This window comes from Siphateles boraxobius, unplaced genomic scaffold (assembly GCF_051911475.1).
Source record: "Siphateles boraxobius isolate OS27281-9 unplaced genomic scaffold, OSU_SipBor_1 30, whole genome shotgun sequence".
Classification (NCBI taxonomy): Eukaryota; Metazoa; Chordata; class Actinopteri; order Cypriniformes; family Leuciscidae; genus Siphateles; species Siphateles boraxobius.
The window spans coordinates 2,343,102-2,368,978 of NW_027508920.1; the positions used below are offsets into that span (position 1 = coordinate 2,343,102).

The 25,877-nt window shown below is 39.1% G+C and overlaps 2 long non-coding RNA genes across 3 annotated transcripts in view; both read left to right on the forward strand.

Moving 5' to 3' along the window:
* Positions 1-25,877, forward strand: part of LOC143757198 (uncharacterized) — a 208,437-nt gene that overhangs the window by 49,930 nt on the left and 132,630 nt on the right. The window lies entirely within an intron of this gene.
* LOC143757195 (uncharacterized) lies at positions 16,702-19,417 on the forward strand. 2 transcript variants are annotated; one of them, XR_013210434.1, is made up of 4 exons: positions 16,702-16,726; positions 17,587-17,772; positions 18,840-19,077; positions 19,272-19,417. It is a non-coding gene; the product is annotated as an uncharacterized LOC143757195 (long non-coding RNA). The 2 variants fall into 2 exon arrangements; XR_013210433.1 differs by lacking the exon at positions 19,272-19,417 and having other exon boundaries at positions 18,840-19,183.

A 25,877-nucleotide genomic window follows, 5' to 3' on the forward strand; every position in this document is an offset into this window, starting at 1 on the left:
AGTGCGCTGGTAGCCGTTCCCCTCTCTGTCTATATTCTTTGACTTTTTCAAGATGCTCTCGCATGACAGAATCATATTTTGCAATCAGCTCGAGTAACCCTAAAAAATTTCCATTATGAACATCATCAAGCTCACTGGTGTCCCCTCTGAAAGCTAAATTTCTAGATGCCAAAAAGAGCGTTACATCTAATAATCTCTCCAACAAAGCCCTGTTTTTTTCCACTTGCGTTTGGAACTCCTTTTGAAACTGGCCATCAACTCCTGTGCCATGCATCAGGGAATGTTGTAGATTTCGCCACTTCCAGTAGCAGTGTTTATGTGGGCTGTTTTTTTCATGCTCTGGTAATTTACTGTAGAGTTTTTGCCACTTCATTGTAGACGCCCTAAACCCATCTCGGCTATTAAGAGCGCTTGTGGACTTCTTTTCAAATTCGTCAGAAAAGAGAATACATGGAACACAGTACAATGACTTGTTACATTCGCTAATAAACAGCCAGTCTCTTTTCACTTTCTCACGTCCATTTGCTGCTTTAGAGTATGACAAATACTCTGGGAAAGGCCTGCCTTCAGAATCTTTTACTGACATACCTTGTAACAAAGTAATGCTGTCAACACCTGCCAGTGCTCTAACAATGTTGTCTCTCTCTACATTGTTAAGTCTTTCGGGCCATTTTCCTGGATCGGTGTAGCTCCCGGGATCGGTACCGCTCTCACAGGTTTCCCCTTCATGTCCAGCCTGTGTTCTTGGTTCTGAATCCATAGAAGTAGAGGCAACATCATTATCCGTACTCCCCACAGTTGTTGCTGTGGGTTCAAATCCTGGTGTCGGGTTAAATACAGATAGAAGTTAAGTGTTTATAGAAACATTTACTCTAAGTAAAAGTAATAATCTTAATAGTTACTTGAGTAAAAGTAAAAAGTATCCAATGAAAAAACTACTCAAGTAGCTAGTTACTTCAGATCATATAGGCCTAAATATTTTTTTCATGAATTCATTAATTTAAATGACTAATATTATCATAATTAGATAGGCTGTCTTTGCAACAAAAACAGAAGAGACATGCATTATTTCTGCCACCTATAGCCCAAAAAGCATTGCCTGTCCGGTTTGTATAATAGTAACATATACAACTACATTTGGATTATTGGACAATGTCGACAAAAAGGATCTGCAGAGTTTTACATTCAAAGGCATGTAATTGACACAGAGAAGAAATAGTTAAAACTCTTCACATGTGCTGACGCTCATGACCGCTACTGAACATCTGAACACAAAGAATGATCAAATGCACATATACGGATCTACTTCTGTCTGTTCTCTATAATATAATCAAATGTATATTTCTGCAAGCTTGTTTAAACTGGTTAACTGTGTCTAAGGCATGCAAAGGCGTTTGTTTCCGAAACGAGTTTGCACGCAGTGTTGGGGAAAGTTACTTTTAAAAGTAATGCATTACAATATTGCGTTACTCCCCAAAAAAGTAACTAAGTACGTTACTTAGTTACTTTTTATGGAACGTAATGCGTTACATTACTTTTGCGTTACTTTTTCTCACCTGCATGGGCTTTTTTGTTTGTTTTTTAATAACAGCTAAAACAATATATTTTTGCCAATTGTTAAGGCCCTTTCACATCAAAAGTTAAATGAATAAGCCTAAGGCTGAAGGAAATGCATATTTACTACTGTACAGTAGAGAGCGCCGCTCAAACAAACCTTTCAGCTGCTGCTGTTCTTGATTAAATAACAATAGGATACAGGAGAAGGAAGTTCAACACTCTTATTTCTAAACCTAATCTAAAGTCATTTTTGCTTATTAGTATGGTTGAATTAGATCATTGTAGGTCAGCAGCAAAGACATTGGTTAATAAAGTGAGATTAAATACATAAAGTATATTTGTGTAATTTAACATAGTTAATTATAAAACTTTTGCACAAAATTCTGAGATTGCATTTGACTGTTTTTATTCATTTTGATGAATACTGAATGTTTTTGTGCAAGTGAGATGAGTAAATGCATGTTCAATGCAAATGCACACAACACCTCACTTTATTTCTCTCAACATGGGGACAGGAGAGCTGTCAGTCAATAAATGTGAAAAAAGTAACTAGCGTTACTTATTTGAAAAAGTAACTCAGATATTTTGTTGTAAATTGAAAAAGTAATGCGTTACTTTACTAGTTACTTGAAAAAGTAATCTGATTACGTAACTCAAGTTACTTGTAATAAGTTACCCACAACACTGTTGCACGCCACTGCGCAATACACACAAACTACCGCGTGATGGCAGGTTCATAAACTGTGAACAATGGTAGCTCATTTAATGTATAAATTAATATGTCCAAAAAAACAATGATGTCATACTTTGTAGTAGTGCTATCGTGGCGTAATAATCTGTTTGGTTGTAAAATGTATCACCTGAATGAAATGAAATCGATTGTATCGTCCTGTGGAATCATTAATTCACAGACAGCATGTTCAATTAATAAAGATTTTCATCGCTGACGCTGGCAAAAAATGTGATGCATTTGAAGATTTACTCTCACTTGACTGTAACGTTACTGTCTGTAGGTCCACGGCCAATTTATCCAACGCAAGTTCTCAAATCTTCCTGTTAGACGACTTCGAGTCGAGTGTGAATTGAAAGCGCTTCAGACGATTCAGTGCGTGAGGAACTGAACAGATCATTCAAACTGATTCGCGAACCGATTTAGACAGATCTGCCAACTTGTTTGATGACGTCTTTGAACAGAATCGACTCAAAAGAGTGATTCATTTGTGAAATGAGAGTCGCTCATGCCCAGAAAAAAAAAATACAGCTCGATTGGAATAAACGCATTTAACAACACGTATTGCATTAAAATAAAGTAACGAGAGGAATGTCACCCAACGTAACGAAGTAAAAGGTTTTTTTTTATTAGAAATGTACTCGAGTTAAAGTAAAAGTACCCACATTAAAATGTACTCTTAAAAGTAAATTTTTTCCCCAAAAAATACTCAAGTAAATGTTACAAAGTAATGTTAAATGTACTTTGTTACTACCCACCTCTGGGTAAATGCAGAACATCTTCGCAATTGGTGGTGGCTCTGTCGCTAACAGCCTCCTGGCTATCGTTAGCCTGACTGGGAGCACTGACAGGTTTCTGAGCTGACTGAAAAAAGTTGGTCAGTCGAATTTTGTTTGGGTCTAAAGCCCTTGCCAGCTCCCTCTTCTTCTTCTCCTTTCTCTTCTGGCACCCTGATTTATTAGCTGGCCCTGGCATACCAACTAAATGTACTACAATATTAAGTTAATTATTTTGTTCTTGACACTTTTCTGCTGACCGCAAACTGGCGCGAAGCACTGGCGGTTTTGACGTTACGTTTAAAAAAAAATTGCCTACTCAGACCATTTTCAGGAGAGGGGTGTTTCATTATGACACTGGCTACATTTTACTCAAGCAGCATTAAATAAAATGCATTTTCACCAATTAATGGTGCTCTTTTGGTTCAACATAAAATATGGTAACCTGATATTTAGGATGAACATAATTATTGCTGGACTGCATGGGCCCCCCCTAGCGGCTGGGCCCCAGAAAACGTTCCCCTTTATCCCCCCTTATGGATGGCCCTGCCCGTCAGATGCCGCGAGCACTTCATCCACGCTCCCGTCGGATGCCGCAAGAGCCTAAACGGCTTAACTCGTTCCCGAATCACGCTCGTATAAATCTCGCGTAGTATTCGAGCTTACAGTTCGACTGCTGGCGGGGCTTACCCATCTGATGCCGTGAGCATCCAAGCTCCCGTCGGATGCTGCGAGAGCCCTCCCGGTCAAACTTTTACGATTGCTGTCCTGCGCCTATCAGGCTTTTTGGGGGAATACTCTGGGTTCGGGCCAAATTCAGAGCTCGAAGCCCTCCCCCCGGACAGCACGCCAAATATGCATTAAACTTGCTCCCTCTAATTGTATGTAAGTGTGAACTAGTGAAACTTGTGTGTATTTCAGTTAAAGCTGTTTAAGTTATCAAGCTGTCTCAAATGTGAATTGCTCCTTTAAGTTTGATAATATAACCACTCGGTGGCTCAAAGCATATTTTTGTATTCTGGTCATTTTTCATAAAGGAAGAGATTTACATGTTGTTGAACACGCAGTAAAAGTGTCACGCATTTTTTGTTCTGTGCGTTTTACTGAGAAATGAGTGCTCTGAGTATTTATTAAAACCAACAAACTTGACAGAAAATACATGCATTTTCTTCTTAATTAAACAGGTGTCTTAAAAATTCACTTGATGGGCATATACCATTTAATATTTTAAAATTAGTTTCCTTTGCTTTAGGAGCCACTGGAAAGCTAATATACTGTATTCGCAATTTTTTTAAATAAATAGTTTATCATAAGCTTGCAAAATACCGTTATGATATAGAAGTGTCGCATATAAATATAGAATTGAAACGAGCGAATAAGTTTGTTGTGAAGCATTGCCCTGAGGCCATTACCACTGGGTGACCGTGAGACGTTGTCGCCACGGGACAAAACACCGCTCTTCCGTTACGATTACCATAACAAATAGATTCTCCCCACTCAGTGAAATGCCCACAGTGAATCCTGTTGAATGTGCCCTAGTTATTGGCGTTTATAATACACGGAATTTGAAAATAGAGACACCAGCCAGCATAGTCACATTTTTGCCGGGAGCCACAGCGCCTGACATCAAAGCAAATTTAAAAAGTGCTGTCTAATGCTAATCGTAAATTCTCTAAGATTATTATTCACGTCAGCACTAATGATGTTCGACTTCGCCAGTCGGAGATCTAGAACGTTAATCACTAAAATTAACGTTAAAGAGGTGTGTGAACTCGCAAGTACGATGTCAGGCACTGTAATTTGCCCTGGCCCCCTTCCTGTTCGCCGGAGTGATGAGATACTTAGTAGACTGCCCTCACTCAATGCCTGGCTGTCTAAGTGGTGTCCGCAAAATAATATAGAATTCATAGACAATTAGAAAAGTTTTTGGGGCAGACCTGACCTGTTGAAAAAAGACGGTATTCATCCCTCCTGGGATGGTGCTGCTCTTCTCTCTAGTAATATGGCACATATTCTTAGAGCTCAAACATGACGAATTGGGGCTCAGGTCAGGAAGCAGACAGACTGGCTAAACCGACCGTCTGCTAGCTGTCTTACGTCACTGAGGTCAGATAAATCCCATCACACAGAGACTCTTTCACCTAGCTATCATCATATAGAGACTGTGTTTGTTCCCCGAATTAGGAAATACAAAAAAATTCCAAACCCATCTAAGGGTAAAAATGTAATTGATGTTCAACAAATAAAAAACAGATATAATACAAATGAACAAATGATAAAGCTTGGGTTGCTGAATATTCGAACCCTTACTTCAAAAGCACTTATTGTTAATGATATGATTACAGACTATATGTGCTGTGTTTGACAGAAACCTGGTCAAACCAGACGATTACATTACTTTAAATGAGTCCAACCAGCTTAAAAGCATTAATATTGCGACAGAAACCTTTGACTCTCTTTTCCAGCACTTTAGACACAGTTGCTCCTTTGCGCTCAGGCCCTTAAGAGAGCAGCCAGAAAAATGGAGCGCAACTGAAAGAAAACAAAAATTGAGGTTTTTCGCATTTCATGGAAAGAGAGCACGAGAGCGCAAGAGATTGCGTACAGAGATACCTTAAAATCTGCTAGATCTGCTTATTTTTCAACCCTATTAGAAGAAAATAAAAAAAAACCTAGGTATTTATTTGAAACAGTGGCTAAATTAATGAAAAATAAAGCTCCAAGACGTTTTCAAGCAGCAGAGCAGAAATGACTTCATGAACTTTTTTACTTACAAGATTGATAATATCAGGGAGAAAATTATAACTATGCAACCGTCTACTACATTATCACATCAGACAGTGCAGTGTAGTCTCACTGACGAAAAATTTGATTAATTCGTTGGTATAGGAGTGGGTGAATTTTCTAAACTCGTTAAATCATCTAAATCGACAACATGTATGTTAGACCCTATACCGACTAAACTACTGAAAGAGATGCTTCCAGAGGTCATAGATCCTCTTCTTCATATCATTAATTCATCTTTGTCATTAGGATAGGTACCAAAAACTTTTAAGCTTGTTATGATTAAACTGCTTGTTAAAAAAACGCAACTTGATCTTATAGAATTAGTCAATTACAGGCCGATCTCGAATCTACCTTTTCTGTCAAAGATACTAGAAAAGGCAGTATCTTCACAACTATGTTCCTGTATAGAAAGAAATGGTATCTGCAAGGATTTTCAATCAGGATATAGACCGTATCATAGTACAGAGACAGCTCTCATTAGAGTCACAAATGATTTGCTCTTATCATCCGATCGTGGTTGTATCTCTCTATTAGTGTTACTCGATCTTAGTGCTGCATTTGACACTATCGACCACAACATTCTTTTAAATAGACTCAAAAATTATGTTGGCATTAGTGGAATTGCACTAGCATGGTTTAAAATAATACTTATCTGACCGTTATCAGTTTGTAGCAGTAAATGCAGAGATGTCTTATCAGTCAAAAGTTCAGTATGGTGTACCACAAGGCTCGGTACTAGGACCGTTGCTGTTCACTCTGTACATGCTACCCTTAGGAGATATCATTAGGAAGCATGGCATTAGTTTTCACTGTTATGCTGATGATACTCAGCTCTATATTTCTTCACGCCCTGACAAAACTTACCAATCCACAAAATTAATGGAATGCATAGCTGATATATAAAACTGGATGACTAGTAATTTCCTACTACTTAAATCTGAAAAAAACAGAGATTCTAATTATTGGAAAAAAAAACTTCCTCACGTAATAACCTAGAATACTGTCTAACACTTGATGGCTGCTCTGTCAAGTCATCGTCATCGCTTAGGAACCTGGGTGTGCTCTTTGATACCAAACTTTCATTTGAAAGTCACGGGTTATCTGTAAAACCGCATTTTTTCATCTTAAAAATATGTCTAAATTACGTCATATGCTCTCAATTAAAAATGCAGAACAATTAGTTCATGCGTTCATGACATCAAGGCTAGATTATTTTAATGCTCTACTGGGTGGTTGCCCTGCAGGCTTAATACATAAACTACAACTGGTCCAAAATGCAGCCGCTAGAGTTCTTACCAGAACCAGGAAGTATGACCATATTAGCCCGGTTCTGTCAACACTGCATTGGCTCCCTATTAAGCATCGTATAAATTTTAAAATATTGCTGATTACTTATAAAGCACTAAATGGCTTAGCTCCCCAGTAGTTGAGCGAGCTCTTAACACATTATAGTCCTTCACGTCTATTGCGATCTCAAAATTCTGGCCAGTTGATAATACCTAGAATATCAAAATCAACTGCTGGCAGTAGATCCTTTTCCTATTTAGCACCTAAACTCTGGAATAGTCTTCCTAGCATTGGTCGAGAAGCAGACACACTCTGTCAGTTTAAATCTAGACTAAAACCACATCTCTTTAGCATACATATAGAACATTAATATCTAATCAAATCAGTTAAATGATTATTAGGCTGCATAAACTAGGTCAGCCGGAACCGGGAACACTTCCTAAAACACCTGATGTCCCTAGTGAAAAAATTGTATACTTAAGCACAATTTATTCGTATGTACTTTAGTATAACTAAATGTATCTGTGGCATGCTATAAATTGGTATACTTAAAGTGTGCTCAATTGGAACAACTAATTTTGTACTAAATGCATTTTTGTTGTACAAAAGCAGTACTGAAGTTCAACTAAAGTTGTATTTAATATACTTGTTTGTGCTAAAGTGGAACTATTCCAAGTATACTTAAGTACACTTTAAATACAGCTATACTCTTGTATTTAAGTTATGAAATGTAGAATTCACTCAGCATAAACTTGCAATTGTAATGTCACCAAAATACATTTGAATTCAATTAAACTGTAAGAGTGTTGAACATACATTATTATTATACTGATAACACACTTTTGGTGATTTTAAAACACATTGCAATGGCATTCCAAGTAAACTTGAAGTGTACTAATGGCATCATTATAGTGTGCTTCAAAAAGGCCTCAATAAAGTAATTTTTATAAATAATGCCACAGCTTAAGAATCTGCCTTTTAAAGTCAACCTCAGTATACCAGTAACTCACTTATCCAGCATCAGTGAGACAATGGTAACAGATATATGTACATTGATCGTAGAAACCACTTTGGTCTGGAATCAAACCCAGGTCTCTGAAACACAAGCTCTATCCTTTTACCAGTTGCACCACCACACAGATACTGTATTTGTCACGCAAAACTGGTGTTTCCCTTTTAATCGGACACGGTCGGTTACATACGTAACCGAGACTTTACTTTGTGTTCTTTTTCAAACAGATTTTTCCAACAATGACAGCACAAATTACATTTGTCATTTGTCACACATTTCAAAGTGCAACGTTCCTTTAATGGGGAAAAAATGTGTTGCAGGTAGTCAAGTCAAGTCACCTTCATTTATATAGCGCTTTTAACAATATAGATTGTTTCAAAGCAGCTTTACAGTGATATTAGGAAATTAAAGTAACAGAGATTGTTTTGGCTGTACAGCAGCTCTAGAATAAAGTTATTGTCTAGCTAAAGTTAGTTTTGATTTATTCACTTCCGTCGCAAACGATCATTAGTTATTAACGTAACACGACACCATTGACTAACTGTTCCGCATTTATCATTGAGAGCATATGATGTAATTTATATATATTTTTAAGATGGAAAAATGCTGTTTTACAGATACTAGACACGTGACTTTCAAATGAAAGATTGGTATCAAAGAGCACACGCAGGTTCCTGTGAGGAAATCAGAACGGATACAATTGCAAGTAAATGGCGTTTATTGAGGTGGTCAGAAACGCACAACACAGATCCGGGAAAACAAACACTCAGATGATGGTTGTGGCGCAGGGACTTTGATGGCATCCGGTGGTGGTGAAGTGATCGGAACAGGGGCGGCCGGATTAATGCGAGAATAAAACACGGGCTTGATCCTTGATACGTGAAAGGCGGGGTGAATTCTCCTGTACGCTGGAGGGAGTTTGAGTCGGTGACTAATAATCTTGGTGACAGGGAACGGGCCGATAAATTTGGGAGCTAACTTGTTAGAAACGGAACGGAGCGGAATATTGCTGGTAGAAAGCCACACCTTTTGACCCATGACGTATACGGGAGGCCTTGACCGGTGGCGATCGGCCCTGGCCTTCATGCCCCCCCCCCCCCCCCCCGCTTGGAGTAGAGTCTCACGGGCTCTAGTCCAAGTGCGGCGGCACCTCTGGACGAAAGCGTGAGCGGAGGGGACCACGACTTCGTATTCCAGACTCGGAAAAATTGGTGGCTGGTAACCTAAACTACACTTAAATGGAGAGAGGCCCATAGATGACACTGGTAAAGAGTTATGGGCGTACTCCACCATAGAAAGTTGTTGGCTCCAGGACGAAGGATTCTTGGCTACCAAACATTGCAACATTCTCTCAAGACCTTGGTTGGCCCGCTCAGACTGACCATTGCTCTGGGGATGATAACCCGAAGACAGACTGACCGTAGCCCCCAATAATTTACAGAACTCCTGCCAAAATTTGGACACAAATTGGGAACCCCTGTCAGAGACCACGTCTGTCGGGAGGCCATGTAACCGAAAGACGTGATCAATGACCGTGACCGCTGTCTCCTTGGCTGAAGGTAATTTGGGCAAGGGAATGAAATGTGCCGCCTTCGAGAGACGGTCCACTACGGTTAAAACAACCGTCATGCCATTGGAGGGCGGGAGGGCGGTGACAAAATCTAGCGCGATGTGGGACCAGGGTCTCGAAGGGACAGACAACGGTCGAAGTAACCCATCCAGAGGTCGGTTAGATGTCTTACCAGTGGCACAGACTGAGCAGGCCAAAACAAAATTGTGAATATCGCGAGCCATTAACGGCCACCAGAATCGTTGCTTAACTAAATAACTGGTGCGAGTCACTCCTGGATGACAAGCCACGTTGGAGCAATGACCCCATCGAATAACGTCGGACCGTAACCCGTCCGGAACAAACAAACGATTCGGTGGGCAACCGGGCGGAGGCGTTACCCCTTCTAAAGCCATCTTGACCTTCGACTCGACCTCCCATACGAGTGTGGAGATAACTACTTTCTCAGGTAAAATACACTCTGGAGTCACCGGGCGTTCGGATGGATCAAAAATACGAGATAAAGAGTCGGGTTTGATGTTCTTGGAACCCGGGCGGTACGAGAGAACAAAGTCAAAACGTCCGAAAAAAAGTGCCCACCGAGCCTGCCTGGAGTTGAGTCTTTTAGCAGATCTAATATATTCAAGGTTCTTGTGATCGGTCCAAACGATAAAGGGTACCCCTGAACCCTCTAACCAATGACGCCACTCCTCCAACGCTAACTTGACTGCCAACAACTCCCTGTTACCAATGTCGTAATTACGTTCGGCTGGGGATAAACGATGAGCCAAAAACGTGCAGGGATGCATCTTGTCGTCTGTAGAAGAGCAATGGGACAGCACTGCACCTACCCCAACCTCTGACGCATCGACCTCCACCACGAACTGAAGTGATGGATCAGGGCAATAAGGATGGGGGCTGAAACAAAGCTGAAACAAAGCCTGGAAGACTGCTGGGGAATTGGACAGCCCGAACGGCATGACCAAATAAATATTCAAAGTGCCCCCTAGGGGTGTTAAAAGCAGTCTTCCACTCATCACCCTCCCTAATGCGAACCAAATGATAAACGTTACGTAAGTCCAATTTCGTGAAGATGGACGCTCCCTGCAACCTTTCGAAGGCTGAAGACATCAACGGCAAAGGATAAGTATTCTTTACCGTGTTGTTCAACCCCCGGTAATCAATACAAGGTCACAAAGAACTGTCCTTCTTCCCCACAAAAAAGAACCCCGCCCCCGCTGGAGAAGAAGAAGGGCGGATGAATTTGGTTGCTAGAGAATCAGAAATATATTTCTCCATAGCCTCCCTCTATGGGACAGAAAGTGAATATAACTTGCCTTTAGGCAGAGACTTAGCTGATAGTAAATCTATAGCACAGTCATAGGGACGATGCGTAGGAAGAGAAGCAGCACGAGACTTACTGAACACCTCCTTCAGGTCAAGGTACTCCGCGGGCACGTTAGACAAATCCCCTGCTTCCTCCTGAAACACAGAAACAGGCACAGACGGACAGGCAGACACAAGACAAGACTTATGACATTCCTTGCTCCACTCCAACACAGATCTTTGGTGCCAGTCCATTCGAGGGATGTGACGGATGACCCAGGGGTGTCCAAGAACGATGGGTGCCAGGGGTGAATCCAGTAAAAAAAAAAGAAATAGTCTTGGAGTGGTTGCCTGATGTAATGAGGGTGATATCTTCAGTGATGAATGAAATGGTGCGGAGTTCTTGATCGTTCAGTGCGTGTACAGCAATCTTGTGTGTGAGGGGCTTGAAGGGAATCTGAAACTTGTGTGCGAATGTATGGTCCATGAAATTACCTTCAGCCTGGAACGAGGAGCAGCATGGGTCTTGGTTCTCCCACACCGCAGTTCCCCATAGCGCCGCTCTCCCAGTCAACAAGGTTAAGACAAAGGCTACCTTGGCCTGTTCCGTACTAAAAGTTCTGGGTTGGAGTGCGAAGTGCATAGAGCATCGAGTTAAGAATGCTCTACAATACGTAGACTCACCAGAATACGATTCCGGAACTTGTAGGCGGGGCTCCGACTGGGGAGGGTTCTCTGGTGGTATGGGGAGAACGGCTGGTGTGGGCGGCGCAGTGGAAGCTCGTAGAAGTTGGATTTGCTGGGAGAGCTTGGACACCTGCACCACCAAGGATTATACTGCACGACCCGTGTTGTTAAGATTCCTCTCTTGTGAATCCATCCTTCGTATACTATGATGGATAAACTCTTCAAGCGACGCGGATGACACACTCGTTGCTTCCATTCCTGCGTCAGATCGTTCTGTCATGTTCCTTGAATGGATAACAGGAAGCAAATGCAAGTGAATTAATCTTTATTGGTCAGACTGACACAGTAAATACGACAACGGGTGTGGATGGATGGCGCAGGGAGCTCGATGGTCAGGACTAGAATCCGGGTCAGGTGGTGAGATGAATTAATGGTGACGATAATCCAGGACAAAGACGATGATGACGAAACTCCAGCACAAAGACGATGACCACAGGGACACGATCAGGAATGCAGGCAGACAGGACTGGAACACCGACAGGGGAGACATCAAACAACGATCTGACAAAAGGGATAAGACAACGGTGAGTATATATAGAGTGATGAGATGGACTGCAGCTGGTGAATGAGATGATGATCAGCTGGAGCGGATCAGGTAATGACACTCAATCAGGCCCCCTACACGCACGTACTCATACAACAACAAACACACGAGACGAGAAGGAAACAATGAATTTGTATACCGTGACAGTCCTGACACGTATTGTCTAACTCCAATAGAGTTCAGAATGTCTTTAAATACCAATACCAATGCATCTTTTTGCGTTATCTACATGTATATTAAAATCACCAACAATTAGGACTTTATCTGCAGCCAGTACTAACTCTGATAGAAAATCAGCAAATTCTTTGATAATTTTTTCTTTGGCTGATTTTTTCTCGAATTTGCCTTGCAAGTGTGCCTCTTCAGACCGCTCGTCCCTGAATCACTTGCGTACTTGACTAAGACTAAGCATGTCTTAAAAGCAGCGTACATTGTGCTATCACCGTCACATTCTACTCTCATAAACTTAATTAATATTTCAGACTTTCCGACCAGTTCTGTGAACTTAATAGACATGTCATTACTTCTGACTTTGCGCTGTAAATCATTTTTTGCCACATCGACTTCTCCGCGGCTGTTAGCTCCCTCCATCACTGCTCTTTGAAATCCGGCGGTAGGCCGTGACAAAAAGCACTGATGGCTTCTGGGACGGCTGGGTCGTGTAGGTATTTTTTAATTGCGTTACATTGTAGGCGTATTAAAAGGAAACTACAAAATTGTGCATTTTACTTTTTTCTTTTTTTGTCGTCTTTGCTATTGGTTGATTCCCGCTCCCGTCTGCTCCCGTTAACCATTTATCCTGTACCGTCCAAATCCCATGATTAATAGCAAAGATGACTCCCATCCTGCAGGAATCCCACAGGAATCCCGTGACCCGTGGGATTCCCGAAAAAATGTCAGCCTCTAGTCTGTATGGTACCCTGGTGGCCTGTATACAGTAGCCAGTACAAATCTCAAACGTGATTTACACTAGATAGTGTTATATTAAGCACCAACACTTCAAAAGAATTATATTTAAATCAAGACTTCTCAGTAATTCTGAAGATATAACTATAAATTTACAGCAACACCACTATGGAGCTAGAATTGTGTCTTTATTACATGCGAGAAAATAAATGATCTGAGAGAAAAAAAGTTTGAGAGAAAAAGTTATCACACTGATAGCAAAAAAGCATTTCATGAGAGAAAAAAGAATATTTGAGAGAAAAAGTTTTCATTCCAATAGCAAAAAATAATGATAATTGAAAATAGAAAACGTTTTGAGAGAAAGTATTTTCTCATAGAGCATAACATATCTCAAATATCTCAAATATATATTTTTTGCTATCAGTGTGAAAACAGTTTCTCTAAAAAAAAAGTGTTTCTCTCAAAACGCTTTTCTTTGCTCTCGATGCAATTTCTTGCTCTCGTGTCAGGATTTTGCTTTAGCTGTGAAAATTGTGTCATGGGCGGGGCGACATTCCAATTCGCCAGTCGGGTGAGCATCGTCTTGTCTTGGGAGTCGAACTGAATCATTACACCATTGTTCGGTTCACCTAGATAGATGCCGCCTCTGCCTTTTGCTATTGGTATGAAAACTTTTTCTCTCAAATATTCTGTTTTCTCTCATGAAATGCTTTTTTCCTATCAGTTTGATAACTTTTTCTCTCAAACTTTTTTTTTCTTTCTCTCAGATAATTTATTTTCTCGCATGTAATAAAGACACAATTCTAGCTCCATACACCTCCCCCTTTGCCTTTCAGAAGAGGCTCATGTTTATAACAGTAATCTTGCGGGGTGGGCTCAATTAAAGTAATGTAATCGTCTGGTTTTAGCCAGGTTTCTGTCAAACACAGCACATCTAGGTTATAATCTGTAATCATATCATTAAAGGCAGGGTAGGTAGAAATCCCCAAAAATACTTTTTCCCAAATTTGTTTAAACTGTCTTTATATATCAATGCATAATTAAAATGTAAGTAATCTGGAAATTAAATTATAAAAAGTGAGTGTCTGTAGTCCTCTCAGGACTGCAATAAACACAGCTCATTAACCCATTAACTCCCACCCCCTCTCTTCTCGGCTCCTTCCAAAGGCACGCCCCCAAAACACATGAACCGTTCGCTCAGCTGGAAGAGTCGGACGCGTTTACCAGCGCCGAGCAGAGCAGAGAGGAATTTGTAAGATTCATAACATAAGATTGTTTACAGATAAACTGAGTAACATACACTCAAACACCTTCTCACAACTGCATTGCAGACACAAGATAATATAACACACACACACACACAACATATATTATAACACATACAGATACAACATAAAGACATAGGTAAACATATGTAGAGCATATAACAACAAACCAAACGTGAAAAAACGGAGCAGGTAGAGTTCACGGTGAACATAGGAACAAAGTTTAGGCAGAGGGTAAAGCTAGGTATAAAAATAGATCCCTTAAACTTTTTAACCTAAAGTTAGATTTGGCGAAATTAAACAAAACAGCTTTCAACTGCAGATAGGCCTATTGCTTATTTATCGTCTCAACCCTGGCTCAATAACAGTAACGTTATACCAGTCGACACCAAAGTTACACTGTCATAGCTAAGCCAGTGTAACATTAGTTAGGCTATGTAACTTAGGTAGCTATATTAGGTAGCTACGTGTGCTAGTGATACATGCTTCATGAAAAAATAAATGCCATCAAAATGAAAACAGCAAGATTACCTGTCCCGCAGAAATAAAGCCATCATGGAGTCACTTTTCAGCCCCTTGAGAATGAGATCCCTCAGTTGTCGCCACCGCTGGAAAGCCACGCCGATATTGACTCTCGTATGATTTCTTTATTTATCCAAAGACTTTTTGTTCATAGCCTTTTCAAATACTGTCTTCCTTTTTTTAACTTGTTTGACTTCGCTGCCTCTATATGCAGGTAACGTTACTGAGAATTTTGACTGTTCTTTCTCTGCCATAATTGTAATTACTAGCTTCCGTGCCTCTTCAAACGGGTGCGCGCATTTGGGCTGCTCCTGTATCAGCAGAGGTGGTATCCATGGTAGTGAGGGAGAGTGACAGTTGCCCCAGCCAAGCATTTCTTTCGTCCTGAATGAAATAATGAGCTGTGTTTATTACAGTCCTGAGAGGACTACAGACACTCGATTTTTATAATTTCTTTTCCAGAGTACTTACATTTTAATTATGCATTGATATATAAAGACAGTTTAAACAAATTCGGAAAAAAGTATTTTTGGGGATTTCTACCTACCCTGCCTTTAAAAATAAGTGCTTTTGAAGTAAGGGATCGAATATTCAGCAACCCGAAGCTTTATCATTTGTTCATCCGTATTATATCTGGTTTTTATTTGTTGAACATCAATTCGATTTTTACCCTTAAATGGGTTTAAGAGTTTTTTATGTCCTAATTCGGGGAACAGACAGTCTCTATATGATCATATCTAGGTGAAAGAGTCTCTATATGATGGGATTTATCTGACTTCAGTGACGTGAGACAGCTAGCAGACGGTCGGTATACAGTAGGTGCATTGGAGTGTATTAGCACTTTTTGCTTATTAATAGTTTCTAATGAATGTATTTCTAATTCTAATAGTTTCTTGTAAAGTTTCTAATGAATGTTCTATAGTTTTGTTAAACATTTACTTACCAGAATTGATTCATTAAACAGCCTTTTGTTGACATAGCTTTTACATTATTAAAAGGGTAATCATATATTTTTTTAAACTGTATACACGTATATGAACTCTTTAAACCCCCTCCTCCACAACTGGTGATGAGATGGGCAGTTACACGTTACAACTAAGGAAAGTTTAGAGTTCTGCATTGTTTTACACACCTGGCTCAAAGCATGATAGCATTAAGAGGAGACCACACATAGAAGCACATTTAAGGTAATATTTATTATACATAACAGCAGTGATTCTTAATAAATAATATTATGAATAATGATGCAATCACTATAGTGTTTGTTCAAAGAAAAAATGTAGTGCATATCAATCAAAGGCAACTCTAAATGCAAAAAAAGTGGTAGAGAACCCTGTTCAAACTACCATGTAAACTAACTCCCTGATGGTTTTAGCTGCCTCGCAGTCTCTGATGCGTTGTATGAGAATATGCTCCTCTGCAAAAACAACAAAATCACACCACTCCATCCCTGTAAGTAGGAGCTGGCCTTGCACCTGCCAGTAGTAGCTGTGAGTCTGCTTTAATTTCAATGTGCCACTCTGCATTTTCAAGTAGCTACAGTCCACATAGCTCTTTGCGTTGGGACATTTAATTTCCAGCAGTCTGAATGGTGGGCTCTCAGTTGGGTCAAACACCAGACCGTCAGGAGTAGACCCTAACCAGGGGGCCTGGTTAGGGTTCTAATGCTTCTTCTAATGCTTTGGAAGCATTAGAACAACAGGAGAGAACATCAGTCTGTGAGTGTTTACTTTCTCATTTGATTTTAGCACGGCTCTTCGTTACTGTGTTTACCCTGGTAAAAACGTGCGTGTGTTTGTTTGTGTCCTGACTGAGTTTCGCTGGCTAAATAGTTGGGCATGGCCAAAGCCAGTTAAAGTACAGTTACTGCTGTATTCATTAACAGGGTATTAGGCGTGTATATAACTGGTTAGTACACCGCGGCAGCGGTCGCGGCTGCCCTCGTGTGAAGCCCTCATCATGTGAAGACCAAAGAGTGTAAAGACCAGCGACTCTACCTGTGCGACTCCACCGAGCAAGGACACCGACTAGGCACTTGAGTATTAAATTCTTCTTGTTTATTTATTGTTGTTTCCTTTCTCTTCTACAACTTTTCGTCAGATCTTTCTGTTTGTGAGCTCCTTTACACTGTGTTTTCAAATCCCTACTATTACTAACATACGTAAATCAAATGTCACACGTCGGAGGCGGTACAATCCTAACAATCTCCGTACCCTTCCGGTGTCTTCTAATACTTTATTCTCTTTTCCTATTGGTCTCTGGAACTGCCAGTCCGCTGTTAACAAAGCTGATTTCATTACATCTTTTTCAAGTCATTCAGGTCTCAGTCTATTGGCCCTGACTGAGACCTGGATCAGACCAGAGGACACTGTCACACCTTCTGCCCTCTCCACTAACTTCACTTTCTCACACACCCCCCTTCTGAGCGGAAGGGGTGGTGGTACTGGTCTGCTCATCTCAAATGACTGGAGATTTGATCCTTTACCACCTCTATTTGACAACAGCTCATTTGAATCACATTCAATTACCATCACTAGTCCTATTAAAATCCATTTCATAGTTGTATATCGTCCCACAGGTCAACTTGGCAGTTTCTTGGAGGAGCTTGATGTGCTACTCTCATCCTTCCCTGAAGATGGTACTCCTCTTGTAATTCTTGGAGACTTCAACATCCACCTAGAAAAACCTCAGGCTGCCGATTTCCACACCCTGCTTGCATCATTCGAACTCAAACGAGTATCTACTGTGGCTACTCACAAATCAGGTAACCAATTGGACCTTATCTACACACGCTACTGCTCTTCGGACAATACACTGGTCACTCCACTGCACACCTCAGATCACTTCCTCCTCACTCTAAACCTCAACCTGCCTCAGAACACAACACACACTCCTCCACAGGTCACCTTTCGACGGAACCTACGCTCACTTTCACCCTCTCACCTATCCTCTGTGGTCTCATCCACACTTCCTCCACCTGATCAGCTCTCAACACTAGATACTAACAGTGTAACTGATACTCTTTTCTTCACCTTAACATCCTGCTTGGACAACTTCTGTCCGCTTTCCTCCAGGCCAGCCCACGCCACACCCTCTGCCCCCTGGTTATCTGATATTTTCTGCGAACATCGTACTAAACTCAGGGGTGCAGAAAGGAAGTGGCGCAAATCGAAAGATCCGACAGACCTGGGTCTTTATCAATCCCTCCTCTATTGGGATTGATAAATATCAATCCCAATAGGGGTTGATAGGGGAACATCCTCTATCAATATCTCTACTGCTAAAATGGCTTACTATCACAACAAAATGTTCAATTCTTCTGACTCTCGCATGCTTTTGAAAACCTTCTCTTCTCTTCTTAACCCTCCTCCTCCTCCTCCTTTATCAACCCTAACAGCTGACGATTTTGCCACATTCTTCATAGAAAAAACAACCACCATCAGCGGCCAATTTACCAATCTACAAACTGACACACACATTTTAACAACAAACGCACACATTATACCCTCCTCTCTACTTTAAGAGGCGGAAGTCTCTAAACTCCTCCTTTCCAATCGCCCTACTACCTGTCCGCTTGATCCTATCCCCACTAATCTATTTCAAGCCATTTCTTCCTCAGTTGTACCCACAATCTCGCACATCATAAACACCTCTCTTCACACTGGTACCTTTCCCACAGCTTTTAAGCAGGCTCGAGTAACCCCACTGCTTAAGAAACCTAATCTAAATCCAGCACATCTAACAAGTTACAGACCGGTATCTCTTCTTCCATTTGTCGCGAAAACACTTGAACGAGTTGTTTTCAACCAGATCTCCTCCTTTCTTACACAGAACAACCTCTTGGACAACAATCAGTCTGTTTTCAAAAGCGGACACACAACCGAGACTGCCCTGCTCTCAGTAATTGAAGCTCTGAGACTGGCAAGAGTAGCTTCCAAGTCCTCAGTCCTCATCCTGCTGGATCTGTCTGCTGCTTTTGACACAGTTAACCACCAGATCCTCCTGTCAATCCTAAAGATGAAGGGCATCTCGGGAACTGCACTCCAATGGTTCGAGTCTTACCTCTCAGGTAGGTCCTTTAGGGTGTCGTGGAGAGGTGTGGCATCTAAGACCCAACATCTAGCTCCTGGGGTGCCTCAGGGCTCAGTGGTTGGACCACTCCTCTTCTCCATCTACATGACATCACTATGATCTGTGATTCAGAAACATGTCTTTTCCTATCATTGCTACGCTGATGACACGCAACTCTACCTCTCATTCTAGCCTGACGATCCGACAGTAGCTGCTCGTATCTCAGCCTGCCTGACAGACATTTCTGGCTGGATGAAGGACCACCACCTTCAACTAAACCTTGTGAAGACAGAGCTACTTGTGGTCCCGGCCAACCCAACACTTCATCACAACTTCTCCATTCAGCTAGGCTCGCCATCCATAACTCCATCAAGGTCAGCTAGGAACCTTGGGGCTGTAATTGATGATCAGTTGAAATTCACAGACCACATTGCTAGAACTGCCCGGTCCTGCAGATCTACCTTGCACAACATTAGGAGGATCAGGCCCTTCCTTACAGAGCATGCTACACAACTCCTTGTCCAAGCACTTGTTTTATCCAGACTGGACTATTGTAATGCTCTCCTGGCTGGTCTTCCAGCTTGCTCTGTCAAACCTCTACAATTGATCCAGAATGCTGCAGCCAGAGTAGTCTTTAATGAGCCAAAGAGAGCACACGTCACTCCTCTCCTCACAAAATTGCACTGGTTGCCAGTTGCCGCTCGCATTAAATTCAAGGCACTGACGTTTGCCTACAGAACAACCACTGGCACTGCTCCCTCTTACTTAAACTCATTACTTCAGACTTATGTGCCATCCAGAAACTTGCGCTCTGCTATCGAATGTAGTCTTGTGGTACCATCTCAAAGAGGCACAAAATCTCTTTCTCGCACCTTTACCATGACTGTTCCCTGTTGGTGGAATGATATACCTAACTCAACCAGAGCTTCTGAGTCAGTAGCTACTTTCAAGAAACTGCTGAAGACGTATCTTTTTCGGCAGCACTTGATTCAGTACTACTAACACTTTCTCTTCTCTTCTATTTAAAAAAAAAAAAAACTGCACTAAAATTAAACTGAGAGGGGTTATAGCACTTACGTATTGTTGTCCTACTGTTAGTTTAACTGCTTCTATTGTTCTCATTTGTAAGTCGCTTTGGATAAAAGCGTCTGCTAAATGAATAAATGTAAATGTAAATGTAACCCACAAGGCCAGTAATTTGGGTTTTTTACTCTGCAGTACTCCTGGATGGCAACCGGTTCCAGTGCCAGTCCCCTCTTCATTGCAGCCGTTTGAGCCACTCCCTTTTTAATTCTTTGTGCCAAGGTTTCAGCAGAACTCTGACCTCTGACATGGCATATTTCCCTGAATCGGGAAAAAGTTATTCTTGGCCTCCTGACATGGTGCCACTCCACAGTGTTGCTCTGTTCCCCCTTGGTGGCAGTCTCTATTTTCCTTGCCATGTCTACTGTAGTGACAAGTGACTGTGGATGGAGGTGTTGTTGATGACTGCAGACAAACTGACAGCTGGTAGGCTCCAGCCTATTGCTATCTACAGACTCTCCTCTGTGAAGGCCTCATCGACACGACAGCCATCGGCACTGATCCACAACAAACCCGTCTCCATACCGGCGTGGCTCCGATCTTCAACCAGATGAAACTGGATAATATTCTGATTGTGCCAAACCAATCTGACTTCTGACCTATAATGCTGCCTGAATCATAATTATACACCGTTCATTCATTGGCCAGAGGAGTACTGGCCCCCTGACTGAGCCTGGTTTCTCTCAAGGTTTTTTTCTCCATTCTGCCACCTGATGGAGTTTTGGTTCCTTGCCACTGTCGCCATTTTCCACCTTTGCTGCCAGTGGCTTGGCTTGCTTAGTTGGGGACATTAAACTTATCATTTAATTTAGTATTCAACAATAATATTGATCTGCCTGCATTGACACTATTATTCAAGAACTGAGCTGACATCACGGTTTACTCCAGAGCGGCTATATATATAAATGAACTAAATGAATAACTTTTTTTTAAAACAAAAACGAAACGTCACTGAAATTAATTAAGCTGAACTGTGACGCAACTTTCTTCTGGAAACAAACTTTTTTGCATTATTAAGTTGGCTTGGAAAAGCCAACTTACTGAAATCCTATTTAAACTTATTATTATTCTTCTGACCCTAAATTTACAATTTTAACTCATCCCAGAGATTTAACTCTACAAACTCCAAACTCGGGTCAGACCTTCAGACTGTTCTGACTCGGTATGCTATATCTTTTCTAACTGATCAGACTTACGGTTTTCTTAAAAATTGATTTTAAAACTCATAAAAATCCCATTGACTTTCATTGCAAAAGTTCAAATTGAGCCAAGACTACGGTGGCCCAGTAGTGTACAACACAAAAACTCAAATCTAAACTCCCTGAAGCCCTAGACTCAATTAAACTACCATTCTATATGTACTAAAGAACTTATCTATCCATCTATCTATCTATCTATCTATCTATCTATCTATCTATCTATCTATCTATCTATCTATCTATCTATCTATCTATCTAATCTTTCTTTCTAACTAATCTATCTTTCTTTCTAACTAATCTTTCTTTCTAACTAATCTATCTTTCTTTCTTTCTAATTAATCTTTCTTTCTTTCTAACTAATCTATCTTATTTTCTTTCTAACTAATCTTTCTTTCTTTCAAACTAATCTATCTTTCTTTCCTTCTAACTAGTCTTTCTTTCTTTCTAACTAATCTATCTTTCTCTTTCTTTTTAACTACTCTTTCTTGCTTTCTTTCAAACTAATCTATCTTTATTTCTTTCTAACTAATCTATCTTTCTTTCTTCCTAACTAACTAATCTTTCTTTCTTTCTTTCTTTCTTTCAAACTAATCTATCTTTCTTTCTTTTTAAATAATCTATCTTTCTTTCTTTCTAACTAATGTATCTTTCTTTCTAACTACTCTTTCTTTCTTTCTAACTACTCTTTCTTTCTTTCAAACTAATCTATCTTTTTTCTTTCTAACTAATTTATCTTTCTTTCTTTCTAACTAATCTATCTTTCTTTCTTTCTAACTAATCTTTCTTTCTAACTAATCTGTCTTTCTTTCTTTCTAATTAATCTTTCTTTCTTTCTAACTAATCTATCTTATTTTCTTTCTAACTAATTTTTCTTTCTTTCAAACTAATCCATCTTTCTTTCTAACTACTCTTTCTTTCTTTCTAACTACTCTTTCTTTCTTTCAAACTAATCTATCTTTCTTTCTTTCCAACTAATCTATCTTTCTTTCTTTCTAACTAATCTATCTTTCTTTCTTTCTAACTACTCTATCTTTTTTCTTTCTAACTAATCTATCTTTCTTTCTTTCTTTCTAACTAATCTATCTTTCTTTCTTTCTAACTAATCTATCTATCTTTCTTTCTTTCTTTCTAACTAATCTATCTTTCTTTCTTTCTAACTAATCTATCTTTCTTTCTTTCTAACTAATCTATCTTTCTTTCTTTCTTTCTTTCTAACTAATCTATCTTTCTTTCTTTCTAACTACTCTATCTTTTTTCTTTCTAACTAATCTATCTTTCTTTCTAACTAATCTATATTTCTTTCTTTCTAACTAATCCATCTTTCTTTCTAACTAATCTATCTTTTTTTCTTTCTAACTAATCTATCTTTCTTTCTTTCTAACTAATCTATCTTTTTTATTTCTAACTAATCTGTCTTTCTTTCTCACTAATATATCTTTCTTTCTAACTAATCTTTCTTTCTTTCTAACTAATCTTTCTCTTTATTTTTTCTAACTAATTATTCTTTCTTTCTTTCTATCTTTCTTTCTAACTAATATTTCTTTCTAACTAATCTTTCTTTCTGACTGATCTATTTCTTTCTAACTAATCTTTCTTTCTTCTACCTAATCTTTCTTTCTTTCTACCTAATCTTTCTTTCTTTCTTTCAAACTAATCTATCTTTCTTTCTTTCTAACTAATCTATCTTTCTTTCTTTGTAACTAATATATCTTTCTTCCTTTCTAAATAATCTATCTTTCTTTTTCTAACTAATCTTTCTATCTTTCTTTCTAACTAACCTATCTATCATTCTTTCTCGCTTTCTTTCTAACTAATCTATTTCTCTTTTTTCTAACTAATGTTTCTTTCTTTCTAACTAATCTATCTTTCTTTCTTTCTAACTAATCTTTCTTTCTTTCTAACTAATCTTTTTTCTTTCTTTCTAACTAATCTTTTTTTCTTTCTTTCTAACTAATCTTTTTTTATTTATTCTAACTAATCTTTCTCTTTATTTTTTAACTAATTTTTCTTTCTTTCTTTCTTTCTTCCTTTCTTTCTTTCTTTCTTTCTTTCTTTCTAACTAATATTTCTTTCTAACTAATCTTTCTTTCTAACTGATCTCTTTCTTTTTAACCAATCTTTCTTTCTTTCTAACTAATCTTTCTTTCTTTCTAACTAATCTTTTTTCTTTCTTTCTAACTAATCTTTTTTTCTTTCTTTCTAACTAATCTTTTTTTATTTATTCTAACTAATCTTTCTCTTTATTTTTTAACTAATTTTTCTTTCTTTCTTTCTTTCTTCCTTTCTTTCTTTCTTTCTTTCTTTCTTTCTTTCTTTCTTTCTTTCAAACTAATCTATCTTTCTTTCTTTCTAAATAATCTATCTTTCTTTCTTTCTAACTAATCTATCTTTCTTTCTAACTACTCTTTCTTTCTTTCTAACTACTCTTTCTTTCTTTCAAACTAATCTATCTTTTTTCTTTCTAGCTAATTTATCTTTCTTTCTTTCTAACTAATCTATCTTTCTTTCTAACTAATCTTTCTTTCTAACTAATCTATCATTCTTTCTTTCTAATTAATCTTTCTTTCTTTCTAACTAATCTATCTTATTTTCTTTCTAACTAATTTTTCTTTCTTTCAAACTAATCTATCTTTCTTTCTAACTACTCTTTCTTTCTTTCTTTCTTTCTAACTACTCTTTCTTTCTTTCAAACTAATATATCTTTCTTTCTTTCCAACTAATCTATCTTTCTTTCTTTCTTTCTAACTAATCTATCTTTCTTTCTTTCCAACTACTCTATCTTTTTTCTTTCTAACTAATCTTTCTTTCTTTCTTTCTAACTAATCTATCTTTCTTTCTTTCTAACTAATCTATCTTTTTTATTTCTAACTAATCTAGTTTTCTTTCTCACTAATATATCTTTCTTTCTAACTAATCTTTCTTTCTTTCTAACTAATCTTTCTCTTTATTTTTTCTAACTAATTATTCTTTCTTTCTTTCTATCTTTCTTTCTACCTAATATTTCTTTCTAACTAATCTTTCTTTCTGACTGATCTCTTTCTTTCTAACTAATCTTTCTTTCTTCTACCTAATCTTTCTTTCTTTCTACCTAATCTTTCTTTCTTTCTTTCTTTCTTTCTTTCTTTCTTTCTAACTAATCTATCTTTCTTTCTTTCTAACTAATCTATCTTTCTTTTTTCTAACTAATCTTTCTATCTTTCTTTCTAACTAACCTATCTATCATTCTTTCTCTCTTTCTTTCTAACTAATCTATTTCTCTTTTTTCTAACTAATATTTCTTTCTTTCTAACTAATCTATCTTTCTTTCTAACTAATCTATCTTTCTTTCTTTCTAACTAATCTTTCTTTCTTTCTAACTAATCTTTTTTCTTTCTTTCTAACAAATCTTTTTTCTTTCTTTCTAACTAATCTTTTTTCTTTCTTTCTAACTAATCTTTCTTTATTTTTTCTGACAAATATTTCTTTCTAACTAATCTTTCTTTCTAACTGATCTCTTTCTTTTTAACTAATCTTTCTTTCTTTCTAACTAATCTTTCTTTCTTTCTAACTAATCTTTCTTTCTTTCTTTCGCTGCCTGCTGTGAGCTGTGAGTTTGTTTGCGTCGTGGCTGTCTAAGCCTTGTATTAGCTTCGTATTTCCTTCTGTTTTTCCGTATTTCTCTCTTTATTCTGTTCTGAACCATCATTTAACTCATAATTACAACTCGGACTGTTGGCCATTATACGGCTGGAACCGCAAATACGGTTTGAACATTGGTTGTTGGTCGTAGAGCAAGACACTGCTTCACTGCTGCTCGCCCTGCGATCGACTGCTTTTGTCAGCCTCGTTGCCTGCTGTGAGTTTGTTTGTTTACCCGTCTATCGTGCGTCTACATTACACCCATACCACTAAAAAGACGGTTTTTACCCAAGACTTGAGTCATAAATTAGTATAAATATTAATAGCATCACTGGTTGCATCATTGCTAACTTACTGTCCATCTGTTAAAATGGCGAACATATCAGGTGTATGTTATTAACCTTTTGGTGCAGATGAGAATAAATCTGAATTACTCGCGTGGCAGTCTGAATTAGAAGCTGTAGAAAAGCAGATCCGTGACCTTCTAGAGAGACAAGCTGAGTTGAGAGACCGGCGTTTAGCTCTTGAAACATCACGCGCTGATGCACACGGATCAGTGATTAACGTTAGTAACCCGCTGACGCTGACCTCGTCTACTCCGTGCGTTTCTCAGCATTGGTCCCGAGCGTCCAGGTCACGATCAGCCATGGTTTCATTCACTCCGGCTCCAACACACCACCACGAAGCCTGGGTGGTTCCGCGGAAGCCGCGAGCCAGGACAAGAATCTTTTCGCCCCTCCCGGTTTTCGAGATCTCCACTCAGAACCGATTCTCCCCTCTTCGTGAAACGGAACGCGATGCTGTGATCATCGGCGATTCCACCGTCCGACACGTCCACGCTACGTTAGGTAAAAGTAAGGTGCACAGTCACTGCTTTCCTGGTGCTCGTGTTCTCGAT